The sequence below is a fragment of the Amblyraja radiata genome, chromosome 1, assembly GCF_010909765.2.
Source record: "Amblyraja radiata isolate CabotCenter1 chromosome 1, sAmbRad1.1.pri, whole genome shotgun sequence".
Classification (NCBI taxonomy): Eukaryota; Metazoa; Chordata; class Chondrichthyes; order Rajiformes; family Rajidae; genus Amblyraja; species Amblyraja radiata.
The window spans coordinates 103861461-103867782 of record NC_045956.1 but is presented as its reverse complement, the minus strand read 5'-3'; positions in this window follow the sequence as shown (position 1 = coordinate 103867782).

Genomic DNA, 6322 nt, shown 5'->3' with positions numbered 1-6322 from the left:
ATGGTTATATGGTTAACAGTAAAACAGTTCAAACAAAATAAAGTGCAGATGTGTCTGTGTGACGTGACCATCCGAGGGAGTCCAGGGGGGATGGGGGGCACTCAGCAGGCCGTTTCAGAGCCGCTATAGCTCTGGGAATGAAGCTGTTCCTGAGTCTGGAGGTTCGGGTGTAGAAGGCCTTGTAACGTCTGCCGGAGGGAAGTAGTTCGAACAGTCCATTACAAGGGTGTGAGGAGTCTTTATGGATGCTGATGGCGTTCCTGAGGCACCATGTGCGGTAGAGGCCCTCCAAAGCTGGTAGCGGTGTCCCAATGATCTTCTGCGCTCTGTGGACGACGCGCTGAAGAACTCTCCTCTCCGCCTCCGTGCAGCTGAGATACCACACAGAGATGCTATACGTTAATATGCTCTCTGTGGTGCAGCGGTAGAAGGCTGTCAGCAGCTGTTGGGGCAGACCAGTCTTTTTTAATGTTCTCAGGAAGAACAGTCGTTGCTGTGCCTTCTTGACCAGCGCAGCGGTGTTGGTGGACCATGTGAGGTCCTCTGAAATGTGAGTGCCCAGAAACTTAAAGCTGGACATTCTCTCCACACTGTCCCCGTAGATGGAGATTGGGGCGTATTCTCCAATATGTGACCTCCTGAAGTCAATAATCAGCTCCTTGGTCTTGAAGGTGTTTAATGACAAGTTGTTATGTGCGCACCAGTCCGCCAGGTTCTGCACTTCCCCTTACAGCATTCCATGCTATTTCCTCAAACATCACTTTAAGAATCCAGCAATGGTATATAAGTTGTACGTATTGGACATTGAGGTGCAGTTTCCACGGTGGTGGTTAGTGTGACCGCCGCATATCAACTAAACTTTAAGATTTTATAGTTGTACATCTCCAACATGGTGTTTTATCAGTAATTAACAACATAAAAATCGGAACTAAAAGTGTGAGTTTGTATACAAATTGTTGTAGACCAGAACAGCTTCCTTTTTTCAGCAGAAGAGAAATTGTCTTTACTTTGGGCTGGAAGACACAAATTGTTGTCATATTTTAAATTCCATGACAATTTTGAAGCTTCAGGAACATTAGTTCAGGCATGGGGATATAGAAAAGAATGGTTCTGACCTAAATATAGAAAATATAAACACCAGAAATTGTTGCACGACCAATTGAAGATTCTTGTATTCTACATCCCTCTGAGGGGAATAGAATGTGTAAATGCAATGTCTCTTGCCCAGAGTAGGGGAATGGAGAACCAGAGGACATAGGTTTAAGGTGAGTGATTTAAGGGGTAGATTTAATAGGAACCTGAGGGGTAACTTTTTTACCCAAAGGGTGGTGGGTGTATGGGACAAGCTGCCAAAGGAGGTAGTTGAGACAAGTACTATCACAACAATTAAGAAACAATTAGACAGGTACATGGATATGAGGGATATGAGCTAAAAGAAGGCAGGTGGGACTAGTGTCGATAGGGCATGTTGGTCGGTGTGGGCAAGTTGGGCTGAAGGCCCTGTTTCCACACTATTAGATTTTATGACTATGACTCCAACACTGTGGATTCTGAGACTGCCAAAATAGGACAAGATTCTTGATAGGTGTGTGTGTGTGTATGTGTATGGAAAGTGATTTGATGTGGGGTCAAATCACTTTCTCCACTTTCTCCACCTCTCCATTTTTGCTGGGGTTTTGTACCAACAACCTTAAGATTTAGGATCCTTTCCCAGATGCCTCTTCTCCATGTGGTGCTCAATGGGCTTGTGACTTCCATAAGTTGAAGATGTTACCTTTTTTCAAATAGGCTTAGAGGACATCTTTGAAGAATTTATCTGCCCTCTTGCATTCCAATGCTTTGTTGGAGTGCCTTCTTCATGCTAAAACCATGGCCCATCCAGTGGAGCTGTCTGAGTCTAATTAAAGTCTTGATAGTGGGGTGTTGGTGTGGAGAGAACTCTGATATTGGCTCAGACATCCAACCATCAGATTTGGAAGATTTTGTGGAGGCAGCATCGATGATACATCTCCAGGGCTTTGAGATGCTTGGTGGGCAGTTCATGTCCAATGTGAATAAGAGAGCAGAAATCACAGTGTGGGCATCCTCAGGTGCAGAGCGTGGTTGGCGGGAGGGAGGGATGGAATGGCTGTGCTTGTCCTCCATACAAAGCCAATGGAGCATTGACATTGAAATTGGATGTGAGCAAATGCCGGTAGCTCAAATACATTAGAAGAATTTCTAATCAGGCTCTGCCAGTAAACATCTCTTTGAAAGCAACAAATCAAAATGCAGTAGTATAATTTATACAGCTTAAGACAGTTATTTGTCATCAATAATGCAGATAAGGGAATAAAGTATTTTACATCTCTCAACGTTCATCGATAAAATTGATTAACGATCCATTATGTTCCAGCAAGACATTTTAAAGATAAGCAATTCATCTTGGCAGTTCTGACCAACTTTAAACTTCATTTAAAGATACATTAGTGTTGGCTATTTTCACTCTGGATGATTTATTCGTTATCGTAAACCTAATTGAATCCAGTTTATTTCATCATCTTTGACTAAGATTGGTGGCCAACTTTTGGCAGAGTTTCATAAAATATATATATATATTTTAAAGAAAGCAGATCACTCTACTAGATATAATCAATTAACAAATTTGATTTCAGTCCAATTGTCTGACAATAGAATAGAGTATAACAATGGTGTTTACTGTACAGTAGATAATCATTTAGCATTTAAAAGCAGTAGTACACAGTTTATCATATTAGCTTGTGTATGAATGGATTTGTATCACTTAGAGTAGTCCAATAACTTTACTCCCTATAAGATTTAATGACATGAGCTATAAACACATTATTTTGGAATTGTTATCATCATGGAAAAGGAGCTTTGCCAACCAATGGACTGGAAAAGTATTAAAATAACCATGGGAGAGCTGATGTACAAGTACAAACTGGCTGTAATCTTCAAGAGATACATAGAATTGGAGAATGGCCTGTAAAGGAATTACAGCAAAACAATTTGGGAATATAATGTCAAGATAAGGAGTAAGACATTTAGGACTTAGTTCAGGAGAATTTCCTGGCGTGGGAACTTTTTTAATTTTCCACACAAAAGAACTAAGGATGGCCCATTGTTGAGTACTTTCAAGGCAGATGTTGCTAGATTTTGGGAAACAAGTGGAATTCCAGGATAGGGGAATGGGATACCAATGTTAACTTGTCAATGGTGGAGCGGACTGAAGGGGAGGCATATTCCTACTCGTATTTCTTATGCTCAAATGTACAAAAAGAAACAGTTCGGACGCTACAGATATTTAAGGCGCAGTATTTGAATTAATCATTTGATTGCCCATGCACTGTTTTCACTCATTCTGCAGTAAGATCCAACAAAGGAGAATCTGAGGAACTGCGATGGGGTTGTTCAGATCTTGATGCAGCTGTGATCTGTTTCATTTGCCAGAGTTTTTGTGAATGAAATTGAACTTCCTGCAATCATAAGCAAATGTCCTCACTTCTCATCTTATGAAAGAATGTAGGTCTGATGAAGTCGGTGAAAATTATTGAGTCTTATGTCTTGCCTAGGCGAGGATTAGGATTACTAAACTGCAACATTTGTCATCTCTTTATGAGTATGGTATGAGTTTAATTTCCCCCATGGTGATCAATGCTTTAATTTCATCAGGTCTATTTTATAACAAATATTGTCAAATGCTGCATTGAAGTGATTTTCACCCCTCCTCTGGTACTTAGCTCTTGAAGCCTTCCTTGGAGCAAAGCTGTGATGTGATCAGGAGCCATGTTCTCTTGGCAAAACCCAAAGCAATTTATTGGTGAATAAGTGCTGCCTGATTGAATTGTCAATGAAGCCTTCCATTACTTTGCTGATGATTGAGACTAAACTGATTGAGTGGTAATTAGTCAGGGCTTGATTTAACGGGACATAACTGAGCAATTGTCTTATTGCTCATGCAGATGCAAGTGTTACTTATCTGCTGGAAAAGTTTTGTTGAAGGCACAACTGGTTCTGAAGCAAATGTTGTCCGGAACACAGCCTGGACATTGAATGGTCCTGTAGCCTTTGTTGTATCCAGTGCTTTCATCTGCTATTGCCATCACATAGTAAGAATCAAATTTACTGAAAGCTGGTTTCGGTAAAGTTGGGAATTCAACAGGAAGTTGAGATGCAACATTCTCTTGGCATTTTGCATTAAACATTTTGACTACCACCCTATACACTAGATCGTGGCTGAAACATATCCTCATTACTGTCTCGGGTAAACATATCCTCATTACTGTTCTGGATCCAAACCCCGGCTCCAGCCACTCACACTCAGAGCCCTGCTTCTGACAGAGCAACCAGGACCCAGCCTCACACTCCAGCAGGGCTGCCAATTCTCACGCTTTGAGCGTGAGAATCACGCCCTCAAGCAAACTTTCACGCTGAGCAGAAATTTCTCACGCTCTGTGGTGAGAAATTCTGTGATCAACAAAAATTTCAAAACTCGGATAAACTGCATGGTCCGCGGGAGTTGGAGAGCCGGGGCTGAGGGAGGGATGGGAGCAGCGGGCGGATACAGATGCGGGGAGCCGGGACTGGTGGGTTTGCGGGGCTGAGGAGTATTTGCGCGGCTAGCGAGTCGCTCGCTGCAGCTTCTGCCATGGAGCACTCCGGACAGTGCGAGTGTCCCGGGCCATCGAAGGCGTCGGAAGCGTCGGAAGCGTTGCGCCGCTGCCGCAAGAGTCTCTGTGCCAAAGGGACAGACTCTCAAAGGGAGGTGGAGAGAGAGAGAGGGGAAGGAGACAGGGAGGCAGGGGGAGAGAGAGAGGGGGGTGAGAGGAGAGAGAGGGGATAGACAGAGGGGGGGGGGGGTGAATGGAGAGAGAGAAAAGGGAGAGGGGGAAAGAGGTAGGGGAGAGAGTGAGGTGGGAGAGGGGGGAAGTGAGAGAGGGGTGAGAGGGAAGAAAGAGGGAAGAGGGAGAGGGGTGGAGAGGGAGGAGAGGGTTGGAGAGAATGGGAGAGAGAGGGGGAAGAGGGAGGGATGGTAAAAGAGAGAGGGGGAAGAGGGAGGGATGGTAAAAGAGAGAGGGGGAAGAGGCAGAGGGGGAAAGAGAGAAACGGGGGAAAGAGAGAGAGATGGGGGGGGAAGAGAAAGAGATAGAGACAGAGGAGAAAGAGAGAGGGGAGAGAGAGCAAGGGGGAGAGTGAGGTGGGAGGGAGATATGGGGGAGAGAGAGGAGGAGAGAGGAGGAAAGAGAGATGAGAGAAAGGGGGGGAAGAGAGAGAGGAGAGACAGAGAGAGAGGGAGGGGGAGATAGAGAGAGAGGGAGAGGGGGAGATAGAGAGGGAGGGAGAAAGAGAGGGGGGAGAGAGAGGGGAAGCGAGGGGGAGAGAGAGGAGAAAGAGAGAGGGGGAGGGAGAGAAGAGGGGGAGAGAGAGAAGAAAGAGGTGGGAAAGAGAGGGGAGAGAGAGTTAGGGGAGAGAGAGGGAGAGAGGGGAGGGGGGAGAGAGAGGAGAGAGGGGACGAGAGAGAGGGGGAAAGGGTCAGGTGGGGCGGAGAGAGGGGGAAGAGAGAGAGAGGGGGGAGAGAGAAGGGAGAGAGAGGGGAAGAGAGGAGGGAGTGAGGGGGAGAGAGAGAGAGGGGGAGAGAGGGGGGAGAGAGAAGAGAGAGGGAAGGGGAGCGAGTGAGAGGGGGGAGACAGGGGAGAGAGAGGGGTGAGAGGAGAGACAGAGAGGGAGAGAGGAGAGAGAGAGGGGAAAGAGAGATGGAGGGGAGAGATAGAAGGGGAGAGAGAGAGGGGGGTTGAGAGGAGAGAGAGCGCATACTGGAGGACAACCAGTGGCTGCTGGAAGTAAGTACCAAGCACTGGGTAGAAACGGTGGAAGATAGTGGATTTCAAATGGGGGTGGTTGGTGAAAGCTCCTGCTTGCCTGCTAGATTTTCACTTATTGTAACTGCAGGAAAATTGTTCCCGATGTTGGGGACGTTCAGAACCATGGGTCACAGTTTAAGAATAAAGGGGGGGCCTGTTAGGACTGAGATGGAGGACAAACTTTCATCACGCAGAGAGTTGTGAATCTGTGGAATTTTCTGCCACAGAAGGCAGTGCAGGCCAATTCACTGGATGTTTTCAAGAGAGAGTTAGATTTAGTTCTTGGGGCTAACAACATCAAGGGATATGGGGAAAAAACAGGAAAGAGGTACTGATTTTAGATGAATAGCCATGATCATATTGAATGGCAGTGCTGGCTCGAAGGGCCGATGGCCTATTCCTGCACCTATTTTCTATGTTTCTATGCTTGAGTATATGGCAATAAAACTCGATCACTTGAT